At 34.8% G+C, this 18,564-nt stretch overlaps 1 long non-coding RNA gene and 1 pseudogene across 1 annotated transcript in view; both read left to right on the top strand.

Annotated features, from left to right (window-relative positions):
- Positions 1–18,564, top strand: part of LOC149127771 (uncharacterized) — a 133,276-nt gene that overhangs the window by 103,618 nt on the left and 11,094 nt on the right. Inside the window, exon 2 of the long non-coding RNA XR_016229940.1 lies at positions 1,894–2,009. This is a non-coding gene — a long non-coding RNA (uncharacterized LOC149127771). The remainder of the gene's footprint in view (positions 1–1,893; positions 2,010–18,564) is intronic.
- LOC127490377 (U2 spliceosomal RNA) lies at positions 8,586–8,671 on the top strand (annotated as a pseudogene).

An 18,564-nucleotide genomic window follows, 5' to 3' on the forward strand; every position in this document is an offset into this window, starting at 1 on the left:
ATGCTAAACTGATCTTCTGTATATAAAGAGAATCGAAAATGAATCTTGATGTGAATGGAAGGGGAGAGGGAGTGGATAAGGGGAGGGTTGCAGGTTGGAGGGACGTTACGGGGAGGAAGTCATTGTAATCAATATTCTGTACTTTGGAAATTTATATTCATTAAATAAAAGTTAAAAAAAGAGGTAAAAAAAAGAACTAACATAAGCTAGAATTCAGAGGAAAAAAGCGAACATAAAAGAAGCAGAGAAGTTATAGTTGAATAAGATACTTCTGAAAAATATTCTTGAATGTCCAATCAACTCTTTACCTTGAACTTTTTCAATAGAATTGTTATCAGTACATAAACTGATCTTTGAAATTCTTGAAGACCAAGGATTAACAATCATATGATCAGGAAAGTGAAAAGTCTTGCTGTGGAGGCAAGAAAGGTTGTAAAAATCGGAACGGACATGCTAACCAATCAGAAAGCAAGGGAGTTATAAACACTCAATGCCATTACTGACTGACATCTAGTAATTGCACTGAGAGCTAGAGATTTTGTTTTGTAGATGGGAGTCTTCTATCAAGTTATTTATTCTTTAACTGGCTCAGTCCACAGAGAGTGGGATTAAAAGGTTATATTGGGTAACTTCTACTCTTATTCTCTGTGACAGTCTTCAGGGCTCACATGAAATGAATTCACCAAATTCTGACTTTAGGAAGTTATAGCCTTTGGACTTAAAATAGGTCTTGTTTTTATTTTGTAATAAAGAAACCATATCTTAAAATCATGCGGCTTTTCTTAGAATATAATAAGTTTATTCCCTTTAAAAGAATGCAGTAGCACGTGTCAGTTAGCCTTAAGAGCTTCCTCACCGGAAAACTTTGCATGAAGCTTAGTTGGCTTGGCTATAACTGATACCTAACTAGAGGCAAAAGGGTGTGTTTCTTTCCCTTTGCTGTTGGGAGTTCACTCAATACCTCTGAATGTTTGTGTTTCCCGGAGTCAGTCCATAGTAAAAATGTGATACTTTTTCTTTGTAATTTTCTTTAATGAGTCTTTCATAATTTTTAATTTTTTTGTTGAACATGATAAGGATATGTATAATTCATTGGATCTAGAAGGATAAATTGACCTAGTGGAAACTCAAAATTAATTTAACTCACCGAAATACGCTGTTAGTTTTATAATTCTGTAGTTTATATAAACAAAAAGTATGTTTCCTATCTTTCTTTTTTTTAAAAGGATTTATTTTTTATTTATTTGAAAGAGTTACAGAGAGAGGTAGAGACAGAGAGAGAGAGAGAGATCTTCCATCTGCTGGTTCACTCCCCAGATGGCCGCAACTGCCAGAGCTGTGCCAATCCAAAGCCAGGGGCCAGGAACTTCCTCCGGGTTTCCCACGTGGGTGCAGGGGCCCAAGGACTTGGGCTATCCTCCACGGCTTTCCTAGGCCATAGCAGAGAGCTGGATCAGAAGAGGAGCGGCCAGGATTAGAACCGGTGTCCATATTGGATGCTGGTGCTTGGAGCCAGGGCTTTAACCCACTGCACCACAGCGCCAGCCCCATGTTTCCTATCTTTCTTAGCATCCTAGATATACTCATAAAAATATAAGTGATTAAGATCACTCTGAGTGTGTGATGATTCATTTCTCACCTTACCTGGAGGGAAAAGGAATGCTATTTGGCCTTGTCTAACGCATCATTTAGTATAATTATGGAAGGTCTGCTGGTTTTTGTTTCATATATGGTTTTAAAAATTTTTCATGCTATATGAACATTCTCTCAGTATTTAGAAAACTATTATAGCCAAGAAAATATTCTTGGATTTTCTGGTTTTTTTTTATATAAATTCACAGAATTTGTTCCCCTCCATTTGATAGTACAACACTTAAAATTTTATTTTTTCAGAATTGAATGCAGTGATCACATAAGCTACGGAAAGGAGACAAAAATAACCTCTGGATATTCTCATGTGATATTTAGTCTGGATGAAGCCTTAAGAGAGCTAATAGAGGTGGATAACTGTAAGTATTTTCTGTTGTAGTTAATTTATTTTTTTGTAGCTTGATGATGTCACATGTGGTTTGCTTTCACAGAATGTAACAATAATGCATGTAGTGTAGTAGCAGTTATCAAACACTACAGATTTCTGAAACACTAGCTAACAAGGGAATAGCAACTTGAAAAGAAAAAAATGAAAATTCTGGGCTATAGGATAACTTAATTATAGCACAAATACTTATTATAAACAAAAATGATGGACAAAATAACTTTTTTTTACTATATAAATGTGGTCTTTTGCAGAATATACTTAGGAATGTGATAATTGTCTAATGAGAATGTAAAAAGCTCTGGAAAGCTGTGCTAGGAAGAGTGATAGCCTTTCTATGACTAAGAAGTGTAATATGAGTTACAAGATTTGAAAAGTAAATGAAAAGTTTTATAATGCAGGCTGTTTACATTTTAGGGATATTTTCATTCTATGGAAATATCAATGATTATAGCACGAAGGTCAGTTAATGGAATGATCAATCTGTACTTAATTAAGTTATCAAGAGCTCTTTACTCATAGCATCTGCCATTTAATCAGACAAAATCGTTGCATTCACAGATACCAAAAAAAAAAAAAAAAAATGGTAAACTGACCTGAGGGCTTGATTTGAATATCTAAAGGAAGAAAGAGACATTCCACTTGATATTCCACAGCACTCTTCTGTAACTTAGGTGTGGATGCTGTTGTGATTGGTTAAGAATTTGATCTTGTTGGCCATTTCATTATTACATTGTTTGAGGTCTATTATAGGTCGCAATACTTTTGATTCTGTGAATTACAAAGAAATATATAACCTCAGGGGGAAATTCGGAAAGACTATATTGGATAATAAACCACCAGCCAGCTAGGGTTCCTTTACATTTTGAAATCATGTAGACACCTTAGTTGATGTTCACCTGAAGCTCATCAGCATAGCACTGTGCTTGTCCAGTCTGTGCTCTATAGATGGCTGTAGGTCCTGAATGCCTCCCTAGCATACAGCCAAATATGTCTGATGTTTTCACTTATTAACCAGAAAGACACTCAAGTAATGAATGACCTTTCTTAATTTTCTATCACAAAAACCTATTCTTGTCAGAAAATTGAACATATAGTTTCAAAAAGTCCTTGTAAAGGAAGCAATTTAAATTTCATAATCTTATTCATAAATCCAAAGGTATCTTGTATTATATAATGTAGTGACAACTTAGAATTTATACTGCAAAATTTGAAAAATATGTTTGTACTAGTATTTTTCCTGTATCTAAGACCTTGGATAAAGGATCTAATTTATATTTTAAATGGGTAAGTAGAGATTTCAGGATCAGTTTTAAGGAATTTTCTTTTTCATTGTCTCATAAAAGTATATTTGCAATATGAATGATGAAATTTATTTAAAGCCAAATTATCCTCAAGACAAAATTAAACTTATTAATCATGTTACTCATTTTTTTCTCAAAAACACTGATAGGCAGTTTTCTTAAATTATGTACAGTAGTCCTTAATATAATTTGTCTAGGTTAAAGTCATACAGAAATTTCTGTCAAGGTACATATTCCTATTAGATGAAGTAAAATTGTTTTTAATTAATATTGTTGATAACTTGTGACTGTAAGAAATTCATTAGTTACTTTAAAGCAATTAATAGTCTCCAAAAATGGCTAGGCCATTTATCAGAACCACGGTGTTAAATACAGATTTGTGGAAATAATTTTTAGTGACATTTAAGAGTAAGTGGTATATGGAACCATACAGTTTATTTAACACATTTGAATTGTTTAATGCAATGTTCAGTCTATAAAATTTCCTTGTTAACTAATCACTGTATAATGTGTTTGTACCAGTGTATACACATGTAAGTATGTCTTTGCAAATCACTATGATTAGAAGGATGAGTATATAGAAATTCGTTTATACCAAGAAGATAACATAGTGTAAGAATTTTTTTAATAAGTAAAATGTATCAAGCCCTCTAGTGGTATTAATAGATAAGATATTTCAATGTGATGTTTGCTCAATAAACCAGGTTTGTTTGTTTATTCTTAAGTGCAAGTATTTAACATTTCCTTGACATTAGCTTTTTGCAAATTCCTATTTATTCTGTTTGGCAGGTAATTTGTATAATACTTTCCAAGGTTTTTCTTAAAAAGAAAATCTGTAACTGAGGATGAATACATTTAAATGCCTAGACTTAATATTGGAAATATGAATAGCCCACTAAATGATAAATTACAATTTGGGGATCAGTAACTATGATTGTTAAGTCTAATGTAAAAAGCTATTTGTAGTGTCATCCATATGTATGTGAGGATGATTTATATGTATCATACTATCTGCATGCTGATTATATTTTTTGCAGAAAATTACATCATTTACATAGTAGGAGAAGCTCATTTAAATAACACAATTAAAAAAACAATAGATAAGACTGTCTTTGTGATTCTTACTGAGTTCATTCTTAATATTTTTCAAAGAAATTTAATGGTCTTATTGATACTTAGGGATGTTTCTACTGAGTGTTTTCTTCTTTTTAATTTGACTCTATTATAGAAGACATGCACGTAAAGAGGAGCTTTAGTTGCCAGATCTACAAAATGTGCTTTAATTGCTAAGGACTGAATTTTAACTTCATGGTAGCAGTATTTGTATTTTTGCTACTTAAGAAAATCCAACTATTAACAGTTGATGTACAGGGTTGTTTAACAAGTTTACAGAAAAATAGAATTAAAAGATAAGTTTATTCTGGTGGAAAAAATGAAATCCGTTAGTAGTTTTTATAATATTCATTTCCTGTAAACTTATTTAAGACCCCTGTGAATAGCCAGAAGAAACAGGAATATCAGGCAGTAGAAATGGAAAATTAATATTGAAAACTCTAAAACACAAAGCTGAGTCTCAGAGATCTCTTCTCAAAGATGAATACCTTGATTTCTTGTTTTTTATTTCAACTTTCTTTTAGACTCCGAAAGTGGGCAGTTAGTGCAACAACTGAATATACGAATATACTGTAATAGAACATGTTGTACTGGTTTTGGGAGATCTGCACCGTATTTCAGCTTCATACAGTTGTCTCTGCTCTAAGATGAGAAAAATTGCCGTCTTGTCTTTCTCACGAGCCCTCAGCACTTCTGAAGCTGATCATGAATCCTTTGAAAAGGCTTCTGTTATCACTATTCCTCTTTGAGGAATTTATGATGTGGAATGTGTGGTCTCCTTTGCTCATTATTTGTGCTATATCATTCTTATATGTCTCAGATTAAAACTGATGTAAAACAAGACACTAAATCCCATTGACCAATATATCTGTTCTCTCAGTTTCTAAATCTACTCAATTCCAGACTTTTGGTAATAGAGGATATACATTCTTAAATCGTTAGCCTTAATTCTGAAACAAGTTCATTTACAAACTTTAACTTGATTTTTGATATGAAATATGAGAAAAAGACAATATTTACATTTCTGCTACCAGATTATCCTTTTTTGGAGTACAACCCTGACATCTGATTAAGAGACATTACAGACACAGACTCCAGAAATGGAACAAAGAAACAATATTTTGGACCTGGGTGTATTTCCAGAGTCAACCCTTTAAACTATATAACTCTATGGAAGTTAGAGCTTAAGAATAGGAGTCAATATAGCCTTGTCACCCACCCTATCTGTGCCATGAGATCATATAATAGACTTCCAGGTCCACAATGTATTCATATTTAAATAAATAAGTTAAATATATCTTCTAATGTAAGAGTATTCTGGTTTAAATCATGAGATCACTCAAAACATAACACCATCTTGCAAAATAAGAGAAAACAAGTGTTATTTTGTATAATATTTTCTCTTTGCAATCTTCATTTTCTGTCTTTTCCTTGATTGTCAAGAGAGTACCTAAGCTGAAGAGAGCTGAGCTGTCAGGTGCCTTGAATAGGTGATTAATATAATGACTCAAAATGAAAGTAACAGTGACTTCCTGGGATAATATTAGCAGAAGACTCAACTAGAGGAAGATAATTTTTTCTGTACCATTTTCCCTCATGGAAAGGAACCGGCTGAGGGTCTTGTGAATCAATACAGATGTGATTGTCAAGAGATGAAGAGGGTGGAAAGAAGGAATAGAAATGGGGCTAGGAATTGGGCAAGGAGTGGAAAACTACTAAGTACTGATGGAGTCAGCTCGGAGAAAAGTGTGTCTCCACACATGGTTACCCATTCCCTCATCTCCCTCCAATAAGGAGGTCTAAGCAAAGGTACCTGAGAAAGACCTCTGCTGAAGGTTCCAGGAAAAAAGCTTTTAAATGAAAGTACATGTTGTAGGTACAGCTACAGTAGAGCTGGCCAGGAGACGTTAGTCCTTGGCTGCAGCACACAGTCTGTGCACCACTCCCACAGCGGGAAGGCAGCTTTCCTCTAAAAGGCCTGCCACATAGCCTTTATAGCTTCTTATGGTTAATCATGAAAAATCAAACATGGGATTTTTGTCTGGAGTTATAACCCACATTGCTATTACTTTACTTTTCTATTTACCATTGAGTTCAATTTAGGGATCAAACTCCAATAAAATTGGTCATTCATTTAGAACACTGTCACATAGAGAGCCTTATTTAGTTTATTTAATTGTACTGAGGTCCTTGATCTGTGCTTGGCATGAACTGCTAGTGATAATAAAATAAATTTTCTTCCTCAAGGAGCTTAGTATCTATTGGAAAGTCTGTAGAACATATTTTAAGGTATTATTATAGTAGAAATATTGTAACAATATTGTAGAGTACTTGATATATGCTAGGCTTGCTCAAAATGGTGTACTTAATCTTCACATATACTCTATTATGTACTATGGTTGTCTTCCATTTGTGGATATGAGCATAGATAATAAGCAAGGTTAAGAGTGTTTAAGTAACCTTTCTGCCAGTAAGTGGTAAAACTGAGGCCAGAGGTCATGCACTTAACCACTGCATTTTACTTCTATTTAAAATACACAAGGGCTAGTGTTAGGCATAAAAGATTAGGAAAGAACTGGCTTATATAAGAAGTAACCAAGGGTATGAGACCTAAACTGGGTGGACTTGTGATATAGTGTGGAGGTAAGAGGCTGAATTAGTAAGAGAACATGTCTTGTAGACTACATCAGTTTGAAGTTTCAGAAAATAAATAACAAGCTGAGCAATATAATGCAACCTGAGAATGTACAGGATTGGATAGAGGCAAGAACATGGATACCTTGAGGTGACAAAATCAGAATAACTCAACACATTATTTCATATTTAATGTCAGTAAAATAGAGCAAGGGAGAAAAGAAACAAGAAATTTTCCTGTTTTTCCATTTTGATTTGATGAATGATACTTCAGACTGAGGTTAGTCATGTAGGAGGAGAGCAGGCTTATGAAAAAAAGGATGCGTTTTGATTTGGGGTTCTTGAATATTTTCCTGTTGAATCACCAGGTGATGATAATTTGCAGACACTTAAATATGGAAGTCAATCACTGGAAGAGAGTTGGAATGCTAGGGAGCACAGATATCTAATAAGAGGGAGAGCACACTGATCCTTTTTTTTAATTAATTAATTAATTAATTTTTTTGGACAGTCAGAGTTAGACAGTGAGAGAGAGACAGAGAGAAAGGTCTTCCTTTTTCCGTTGAATCACCCAGCTGAGCTGATCCGAAGCCAGGAACCAGGTGCTTCCTCTGGGTCTCCCATGGGGTGCAGGGCCCAAGCACCTGGGCCATCCTCCACTGCACTCCCGGGCCACAGCAAAGAGCTGGACTGGAAGAGGAGCAACCGGGACAGAATCTGGCGCCCCCACCGGGACTAGAACCTGGTGTGCTGGTGCCGCAGGCGGAGGATTAGCCTAGTGAGCCACGGCGCCGGCTGAGCACACTGATCCATAATAGATCCTAGGTTTATCGTATCAAACTAGGTCAGGATTAGTGGAATGGTGAGACTGAGACCAGATGATGCTGGATTGAAGAGTGAGTCAACGGTGATGGAGCAGAAACAAATTTCATGAGAAGAGAAGGATTAAGATTTGACAATAGCTAAAAGAGACAAAGGAATTAAGAAAAGTATTCTGTTTGTAGACTATTTTGCTAATTAGATTTAAATGTGGGAGATATGAAGCGTATAGAATGCCTTGGAGGAGAAGAGAGACCTTAAAGATTCATGGAAAGGAGGCAAAAACTGGAAGTGCATTTCCTGCCATGACAGAAAGATGAGGTGCAAGGAGACACTGACTTCAGGACCAGCTGTCCCACTTGTTCAGACTATAATAATGGCAGCGTTAATCTCTACAAGCTTCAGTTTTTCTATCTCAAAAATGTGGATAAAAATATTATCAGTTATTAGGAGAATTAGGTGCTATAATGAATGTAAAAATTATTTACAGTGAGAACACATTACAATGATTTCTACTGTTTCTATTTGAGCACATCAAGGAGGAGGCCTAGAAGTAATCACATCATTAAAGGCTGGAATAAACATCAAATGATGGACATTTTATTTTTTAAGTTTTTAAATATAATACTCAGGAAGATGATACCATATTATTTCAGTGACTTTAGAAGTTATTCTTTTCTATTGCTTCTCGGCCTTTTGGCTAAGATCAAGTATAGAAGTTATTCTTTTCTTAAACCTAAATTAAAATTAAATATCAGGACCTTTATGTGACCTGAAATTATAAATGAATATATGGTTGATTCCAAGGTGTTTGGAAATAGGAATCCTTCTATCCTAAACCTAGAAACACCTGATAGATACAAAGAAGTTTGCAATGATTTTAGATATACATTGTGTGGTACATTTGTTAGTGTGTTGTCAAGATGACAGTCTTATTTTACCCAAATGTAAAATGTGATGTGAACTTGTTATTTAGTGCAATATCTAACTACTTACACCACATTTTAATAATGATACAAAACTTGTCGATGATAGTCCTGACTTAAAAAGAGGGGTAGAACTCTCATGTGTCCTTCCTAAGCAGTGTCAAACAAAAGAAACATGATTTTAATACATATGAGAACTGAAATAGAAATCAGGAGCCACAGTATGTGTGAAAGTTGACAAAGTAGCATGCTTAATACAAATCTTACTCTGTAAAGTCTGCATGCATGAGAGTCCATCCATTAAATATACAAGTAGTCAATAACAGAAGAATTTTTGTGTATGATGTCAAACTGATTCAGATTTTTTAAATTCTTCTATTTATGAATATGTGAATAATTGAATCCCATTGCTTTTTTCTTTACTTTATTATTCTTTCTCTGTGAATTATCATCAATTTAAATATAATCAAAAGTCATTTAGTGAGTTTGAAAGGTAATAATTAAGCTAGGAAATACAATAGTAGATCTAAAGTAATATAATATAATGCAATATAATTTATATAAAATAATATGTATAATACAATATAATACAATATAATATCCTTGTGTATATTTTAGGAATGGACATATGCTTACGGAGTGTGTATACCCACCAAATGTCTTTCACTGAGATTTCTATATCTAATTTAATCATTCCTTTCTAAATGAAAACAATTCTGTGCTTACTTTCATTTAACTTGAACTACTGTTTTTCTAATGATTTGATTCATTCAGCCTGGTTTTCTGTTGAAATTGAAAGTTAGAAATAATCTCAGAAGTGTTGGGTAGATGCTAAACTTAAGAGAAGGGTCTATCAAATTTAAGGATTCCAGTTCCTATTATTTTTCTATTTCTGTATACTTACTCATGCTGATTTGTGAGCTCTTCTGTGAATCAACATTCAGTGTTTATTCTAAATTAAGTACTGTGTTCATTCTAGTGTGATTTGCCCTTCATTTGAGAACTTCCTACTTTGGCAAAGGCTGAAAACATATGAACAATTTAAACCTCTTTGAAACTTACCTGTTTAGGGAACAATGAATATCTTTGAGATAATGATTTTTAGTTAATAAACAGGCCTTTTTAAAAAAGATTTATTTATTTTATTTGAAAGGCAGATTTACAGAGTGGTAGAGGGGTGAAAAGAAAAAGAGAGAGAGAGAGAAAGACAGGTCTTCCATCTAATGGTTCACTCCCCAGATGGCCGCAACTGCCAAAGTTGGGCTGATCCAAAGCCAGGAGCCAGGAACTTCCCCTGGGTCTCTCACGCAGGATCAGGGACCCAAGGACTTGGGCCATCTTCTACTGCTTTCCCAAGTGGTGGCAGAGAGTTGGATCAGAAGTGTAGCAGCCAGGACTCGAACTGGTGTCCATATGGGATGCCTGCAATGCAGGTGGTGGCTTTGTCCACTATGCCACAGCACCAGCCCCTTAAATCACTTTTTGTGATACATTTTCAAGAGGATAGGAAGCAAGACTGATAACATTTTTCATACCTGGCATGAAAGGGGAATCTAGGATTAAACAAGTAGTGCATGAAGCAGGAACTTCAACCTTTTTCCAAGGCTTCTATCCCTTTTTCAAATTTTGTTTTGTAATTTCCTTTTCCTTGACTCTTTCTTTGTTGCTATGTAGAGCTCTCTCTGGTTCTCAATATTTACTTTCAAAAAGGGAAACATGAATATCTGAAGAGGCCTTATCAAACTCACAGTGATATTGAAAGTGGTTGTCCAATACACAATCTTTCTTGTGGAAAAAAGTGATCGATTTTAATTTGCTACTTTTTAGTATCAGCACACTTTTACTATGCAACTTTAAATATGCACATAAACCACAGTGGCACTAAAACATAGTAAGTCAGATTCTGATCATTTCTTTTGTCAAAGAAGCATGATCTTAACTCATGAGTCACTGTTAAATATAAGTGTAATGTGGAGGAAAAATGAAAATACATTATGAGGATTTTTTTTTTGCCAATTTGTATAATTTTTCAGTTAAGCAGTCATAAATCAAGGAATATTGTATTTTTTGAGGCTCATTAAAGAGACATTATACATCAGAATAGTGAAGTCGTCAGCATAATGAAATGATGAATGCCTGTAACTATCTGTATGTAAATGATGTGAGACAGATTCAGGGTGTTACAAAGGAGAATAACAATCTCTCTGACAGTTCCCTGTAGGTGCAGTTGCTGGATGCTGGTGACAGATGTTAAATGCAAGCCTCTTCAATGGCAAGCACTTATTAGCACTCAGTGGAAACTCGTAATATAAAATAAGACAAATAGCAGATAGTATAATTTAAAATAAATTTGTTCAATAGGGTTGCTACTGAATTGTAGGAATCTTTTTTTAAAAAAAGGGCACTAAAGAATTAACAGAAAATGTCTATTTTGAAAGTTGGTAAAGCTGGTATATAAAATATATGTGTTTTAATGTAGGGCTATTTCTTTAAATAATATGGGAAATTGCCTATAAAATAGCTAATGTGTCAAACTAGTCTGTTTAGGGTTTTTTATTTATTTTTGTAAGGAATATTTATTTTTTATTTATTCATTTAAAATATAGTCTGATAAATAGAGATGGAGAGACAGAGAGATCGTCCATCTACTGGTTCACCACCATCCTTACCCTGCTACTGAATGGCAGCAATGGTCAGGTGCAAGCAAGGCTGAAACCAGGAGTGAGGAACACCAAACCCACTTCTACATGTGTTTCAGAGGCCCAAGTACTTGGGCCATCTTCTGCTGCCTTCCCAGGCACATTAGCAGGAAGCTGGATCAGAAGTAGACTATAACCAGCACCCTTATCTGGAGTGTTAGCATCACAAGTGGAAGCTTAGCTGGCCCCTATTTAGGTCTATTTAAAAAGTCATCTGCTATCATATTAGGGAATCATCTCTATCTCTCTTGAATATTTAAGGGATGAATTCCCATGTATACACATCTATCTTAGTAGAATTTGTAATATACATACCATTTTCTCTACCAAGGGTGGTTTATAATTTCTGCTTTGACCTCCACAGTTATTAAAATCATGTCTCTTTTATTTGAGACTGCTCAGTCGATTTGGTGGTTAACCAGGGCCTTAAATGCTACATTTCAGGTGGTTTATTTCATTTACCACTAGGGATCAGGCAATATATCTAGTAATTTCCTAGAGGTTCTTAATTTTCTATGTATCGCACAGCACTTGATACAGATTCCAAATACATAAATAATTATTAAATGAAGAAGGAAAAGAGAGAGAAAAGAAAAGAGAGAGAAGGCAACTTTTAGTCTAGCCTGTGTCATTGATGAGTCTGGCATTTGCCAAATCATTTAAGCTCTCAATGCATTCCCTGTAATTTTTTTTTTTTCAATGAGATAGAGAGAGGGATGATAGCTAGAGAAAGAGATAGGGATAGAAATAGAGATAGAGATAAAGAGATAGAGAGTGAGAGCTCCCCTGATATTGAAATTGTGGTGCAGCATGTTGAAGTGTCACTTGCTATGATCACATCCCATTTCACAGTGTCCTTTATATCCTCTGCTTCCCATTTGGCTTCCTACTAATGCATTCTGGGAGTCATCAGATGATGGATCAGGTGGTTAGACCCCTGCTATTCATGGTGGAGACACAGATGGAGTGCCAGGCTCTTGACTTTGACCTGGCCCAGCTCTGGCTATTAGGAGCTTTTTGGGAGTGAGCCAGAAAAGGGAAGAGCTCTCTCTTCTCTCTCTGTTTTTCAAGATGAAAATAAATTAGCATTATGAAAGAAAAAAAAATGAGCAACAGTGAACACACCCCACCGGTTCATTTCCCAATTCCTCACAACAGCCACCAGCTTGAGCTTAACCCAAGAGTAAGGAACTAAATTCTGGACTCATTGGGTGGTGGCATGAATTCAAGAATTTGAGCCTTCACCTGCGTAGACCTCCCAGAGTGTGCCTTAGCAGGAAGCTGGAATCAGAAGTGGAGCTGAGAAGCTAACACTGTGGTATAGAGGATAAAGCTTGCCACATGCAGTGCTGGCATCCTATACAGACACTGGTTAGAGTCCTGGCTGTTGCACTTCCAATCCAGCTCTCTGCTATGGCCTGGGAAAGGAGTAGAAGATGGCCTAAGTTTTTGGGCCTCTGCATCCATGTGGGAGACCCACAAGAAGCTCTAGCCAGCTCTGTCAGATTAAGGGACACTGAGTTAGGAATCATGAGAAAAAAACTAAAAAACAACATGACGATTATCTAGAGAGCTGAGAATTTTGCAGTCACTATGGGTGATATCAAGAATTAATTAATTGGTTTGGCATATTGAGAGTCCTGGAATGCTAGAAATGCTAATGACCTTAGAAAAGAGCTAGTTTTAGAATCTCAAAATTTGAAAAATTTAATAGTTAAACAATTGAATGCTGCCTTAAACTGATTAGAACTTGATGCCTGAACCTCCGTGTAATAATAGAAACATTGAAGTGTGTCTAATTAGCCCTGTCTGCCACAGGTGATAATGGAAACTGGTAGTACACTTGCTGAGGCTCAAAGCCTATAAATTACATCCCCAAAGTTGCACAGATAGTTAACTTTGAATCCATAGCTATAAACAGGGCACTGACTCATAATCCCATGCTATTTGCTCTGCTCTATTGATAAAGTAGAAACATTCACATAGGCTTGTTCAAAGAAAGTCCACAGAGACATGCAGGAGACTAATTGAGAACTTGAAGGAAAGCTAGACAGGGTATGGTTGCTGCTCTGGGTTGATGTCCTTGTGGGTTAAAATTTACTGTGACTAACTTATTCATCTTATGGCATAATTTACTTAAGGTTGTTCTGAAGCACTGGAACTGGGTGTTGCTTCCTGCATTAATTTGTATTTTATATATTTTATGCTTTGTCTTGTCTTAGCATTCCTAAGCAGCTAATGCCTGTCTCTGTATAAGCTAGAGAGATGTGTTTCTGTATTCTAAATGTACTAAAATATTAGTATTCTCTTCCTGTGTTCAAGATAAAATCCTTCATTTGGAATGTGAAAAATAGATTAAAATCCAAACATTTTCATTATAGTAGGTAGTATTTACTTAATCATAATTTTGACATAAACCTTCAAATTGATTAACTTTAAATAGAGGACTAAAACAATTCAGTGAAATACAGACCATCCCTGTTGCTGATTTCACTCCACCCCTCTCCACCTTTTTATAAAAGTTGTCTAGCTGATTAATATAACAGAGCACTTCAGCTTTGGTGAAATACACTTATTCAATTTCACTGAAGATTATAGGTTTCAAATAATAAAATTGGGTTTTATTGAGGATTGAAGTGTGTAAATAGAACATTTGATTGAATTTAATAAAATGGTATCCTGCTGATGGAGGCAAGTCATTTCCTCCAGTTTTAACTTGATTACAAAGACAAGAAGTTATGTGAGCTATTTTGAATGGAAAATTTCTTTCTGTCTAGAGAAAAAGACTGTATTTAGACCACAAAAAATAAGTCATATATTTAGTATTTTAAAATAAAGAATGTATCTTTATTTTTGAAATTCAGTAGATCTATTTTCTAATATATATTTGTAGATTCATATTTAGTTACAAGAGTTAAGCATCTATACCAGAAAGAAGGAAGTATAGCAGTTTTTCTTCTTAACTTGGAACACCTTTATTTTAGTAACTGTTCTTCACCTGATCTATGCAATCCTGCATCTAATCATCAAATATATTGTGATCAGAGCACTACTCCTTTTGTCACAAAATGAATAAGTACATGGTAACTAATGTTACTAAATGTTTAATTTCTTTTAGCCAAATCCACAATTTCATGAAAAGAAATACAAACCAAATAGTTTGCTTCTTCCTAGCAAATAGATACAAGTGAAATCTAGAAATGACTTTTACTAAGAAACTCAAATCCACACCAAAGCAATATCCTAAGTATATTATAAATGGAAATATCACATTTAGTTGTAAGAAGTACCATATTTTTCTTATGATAAAATCAATATTTATTTCTCAAATATTTAAGAATAATCAGATAAAATATTTGTTCAAATCTAGTATTTTCATAAACAATGTCAATATTTTAGTTGTTTTACTGGATTAGAGAGCCAAACAAAAATACTGTTTAAATATTTTTTATCACTGTAAACGTTTTAAAGATTGAGGGGCTATTTTCAGAGTTATGGGGTCTGTAATCATTTGGGGAATGAACCAGCAGCTGGGAAGATCTCTCTCAATCTCTCTCTCTCAACCTCTCTTTCTCTCTCTGATTTTCAAATAAATAAATGAAAACTTTTATTTTTTTAAAAAAATGATGGGCTAGAATTTGCAATGAGTCATTATTTACAGTCTAGAATGGGTGTTATGAAATGCAAGAATTAGACATTATATTGAATGAAAATAATTCCAAAGTAAAAGGAATTTTAATGTTATCTAACAGAGTACTTTGAGTTGGGTTAGATGATTATATTTACATGGTTGATTCACAGTATCTACAAGGGAAATATACAATTTGAGTTTAGTAGTTCTGCTTCAATTATGTGAGGATTTTTTTTTTTTTTAAGATTTGCTTATTTATTTGAGAGGCAGAGTTACAGACAGAAAGGGAGAGACAGAGAGAGAGGTTTTTCCAATTGCTGGTTCACTCCCTAAAGGCAGAGCTGGACTGATGAGAAGCCAGGAGCCAGGAGCTTCTTCTGGGTCTCCCACGTGTGTGCAGGAGCCAGAGCGCTTAGGCCATCATCTGTTACTTTTCCAGGCACATGAGCAGGGAGCTGGATCAAAAATAGAGCAGCAGGCGTTTGCTTAACTTACTATGCCAAAGCACTGGCACTAAAGGTGCTTTCAAAGAAATAATAAGTAAATAGTTCGCGAAAGGCTGTCTGTAAGTTGAAATGGCTGTGTGCTACAATTTTTGGTGCTTTGGAGAGAGATAACTAATACAAAAAATGAAGGTTCACTAGAGAACCTTCAGAAGATTGTGATGAAGAAGTAGGTTCAGTCTGGATTTATAGAAAAGAAAAGGTAGTTTAGAATTAAAAAACAAAAGGTGATAGGCAAAAATAAAATGCTATATGCTAATATATGTGGTTCATACTCTGATTTTTTTATTGCAAAACTATTTGAGTACAAATGTCAAAAACAAGAAAACAGAAAAATGTATATAACATCTGAGGACTGATAGTTTGAAGCTCTTAGGTGAGAAGAAAGGTCTGTAGTTGCGATAATGGTGGAATGGCCTAGTACATGCAGAAAAGGTCCAAAGTATAGTAGGAAAGCATTATATCAGACAAATCAAGTTATTTGCAACCTGTGTTCAAATAACACTCTGGAAACAACTGAAAATTGTACTTTGCACCATTTTAAAGGTGTATATATTGTGGTTAGGGAGAAACTGCAAAGAAAGAAGTATAGGAAACTTCATGTAAAAATTGCACTGAAATAGATGGTGTTAAGTATAGAAATAAGATTATCATTTAGGATATGCATGTCTAGAAAAGGTAGGAAAAGTGAGTCATTCAAATAAAAATATGTATGACAATGTTGGATAAGAGCATTATGTAACATACAGTAAGATTTTCACTTTGAGAAGTGGCTTTAACAGCACCTTGGGTGACATTTGTTAATTTTAAAATTACATAAGAAAAAACAGACCTTAAAAAGTGTCTGTTACTCTTTGCCTAATGCATGCCTAACTAGCTGTCTAATAGTTATAGATCTTTATCAACTCATGTATTAGTGGCATAAAATCATTCCACAGTGATAGTCTACTTTGATCATGAGAGAAGTCTACAATAACACAAATATTAGTTCTATTAGGAGACTGTCAGTATTCATAAGATCAACACACCATGTCTTTTCAGTTCTGAAATCTATTTGAAGAAAAAAACAATGTATTTGCTTATCTGAATAATTTCAATCTTCATCCCATGGATAGTATGAGTATCACTTTTATTCATTGTGAAAATAAAATGACCAAATGTCTACCATAACATCACATTACGTGGTAACATATTGATATTAAACTCAGAATTGACCTGTGGATCTCATTACCTGTAGGAAGATTAAAATCTTCACTGAATGATAAAGGCAGAAATCAGAATCTGAAAATAAAATATAATAAATTAGTTTTGAAAATAAATGAAACCCAAGCCAACCATTCTAACAGTTCTTATTTTCTCCTACACTATTGAGTTTTATAAATAAGAATCTCAAAAAAAGGTATCATCCTCCCCTGATGTGAGTATTGTTGGCTTTTATTTTTCCCCCACATAAATTCTACATGGTTAAAAAGAAGCCTGTCTTCTCCACCAATATCTGTTCCAACGTCAAACACAAAGAAAGCAATCATATTTTTAAGTCTGCATTTAATGTCTGCATATTAGGTACCGAATGAAAATTATTCTCATATTTTTTTCTATCATCTAAGGACTGAAGGAGAGTAATTTTGAGAAATATGAAATGGCATATGGGTGTGCACAGTAGTAATACCAACAGTAGTGGTTGAGCCAGTGCCGCGGCTCACTAGGCTAATCCTTCACCTTGCGGCGCCGGCACACCGGGTTCTAGTCCCGGTCAGGGCGCCGGATTCTGTCCTGGTTGCCCCTCTTCCAGGCCAGACTCTGCTGTGGCCAGGGAGTGCAGTGGAGGATGGCCCAAGTGCTTGGGCCCTGCACCCCATGGGAGACCAGGAGAAGTACCTGGCTCCTGCCATCGGATCAGCAGGGTGCACTGGCCGCAGTGCGCCAGCCGCGGCGGCCATTGGAGAGTGAACCAACGATTAAAGGAAGACCTTTCTCTCTGTCTCTCTCACTGTCCACTATGCCTGTCAAAAAAAAAAAAAGTAGTGGTAGCAGTAAATAAAATTTTTAGATTATATTTATCATAAAAGAGAAAAATGAATGAATGATTAATCAAAAGCATTTGCAAAGAGAAGTTTATAAGTTTTTACATGTTTATAAGCTTTCCAAAAACATAAAGTAGCAATTAAGATAATGATGAATGATATTAAATTAAAATATATCAGTATCATGTGGTTATATTTCTGTTTTGATTTATATCCATTTCTATGTGACATAAAGTCAAGAATGTGTGTTTCATCAAGTTTAGATTAATTAAAGAAATCACAAAATATATATACTATTTAAATAGGAAAACTTTAATCTGGAAATGTCATTGTAGTTCATGGAGTACATTTTGCATACATTCCAGGTAAGGAAACTGACTGGTGCAAAGATACTCAGTGACTTACACAAGATCTATCATCAGGCAAAAGAGAATTATTGTCATTCTCAACTGAGACACTTAAGTCCATAATCAGCACTTTTAATGACCTATTCTCAAATATTTATGAACAGCATACTCTTTCAATCTAGGCATTATTTTATGTAGTCAGTTATGAATTATTGTCACACTGTCATTACAGTCAACTCCCAATTTCATTTAAATGAAATAAAATTGCATCATATCACAGTTTTAGTTAATTAAAATTATATAATAGAACATAAGATAAACCTCTCAAAAACTGTTGGTTAACAAGTCTTTTTTTTTTTTTTTTGAAGATTTTATTTATTTATTTGAGAGGTAGAGTTACAGACAGTGAGAGGGAGAGACAGAAAGGTCTTTGATCCATTGGTTCACTCCCCAAATGGCCACAAAGGCCGGAGCAGCGCTGATCTGAAGCCAAGAGCTAGGTGCCTCCTCCTGGTCTCCCATGCGGGTG

The sequence above is a fragment of the Oryctolagus cuniculus genome, chromosome 2 (genome assembly GCF_051225735.1).
Source record: "Oryctolagus cuniculus isolate XC-2025 breed Fujian yellow rabbit chromosome 2, ASM5122573v1, whole genome shotgun sequence".
NCBI classification, from domain to species: domain Eukaryota; kingdom Metazoa; phylum Chordata; class Mammalia; order Lagomorpha; family Leporidae; genus Oryctolagus; species Oryctolagus cuniculus.